Below are 557 nucleotides of genomic sequence, written 5' to 3' on the forward strand. Positions count from 1 at the left end.
GGCTAGTTGGGTTTCGAGGTGTGATGTGTGTCAGCTAGTGAAGGCTGAGCATCAGGTTCCTGGCGGTTTACTGAAGAGTTTACCCATTCCTGAGTGGAAGTGGGATATAATCACTATGGATTTTGTGGTAGGATTGCCAGTGTCACGGACCTTTGATGCTATTTGGGTCATTGTGGACCGGTTGACTAAGTCAGCACATTTTCTGGCCATTAAGAAGACTGATGGAGCAACAGTCTTGGCTAAAAAGTATGTGAGAGAGATAGTCAGGTTGCATGGGGTGCCAGAGAGCATTGTGTCTGACAGGGATTCTAAGTTCACTTCGGTGTTCTGGAAGGTATTTCAGGCAGAGATGGGCACTAAGGTGCATATGCGTATAGCTTATCATCCCCAGACAGATGGACAGTCAGAGAGGACGATCCAGACGCTGGAGGATTTGCTGAAGATGTGTGTGTTGGATTGGGGTGGCCATTGGGCAGATCACCTGAACCTTGTAGAGTTTGCTTACAACAACAGTTATCAGGCGAGTATTAAGATGGCTCCTTATGAGGCTTTGTATG

Source organism: Camelina sativa, chromosome 2 (assembly GCF_000633955.1).
Source record: "Camelina sativa cultivar DH55 chromosome 2, Cs, whole genome shotgun sequence".
Taxonomy (NCBI): domain Eukaryota; kingdom Viridiplantae; phylum Streptophyta; class Magnoliopsida; order Brassicales; family Brassicaceae; genus Camelina; species Camelina sativa.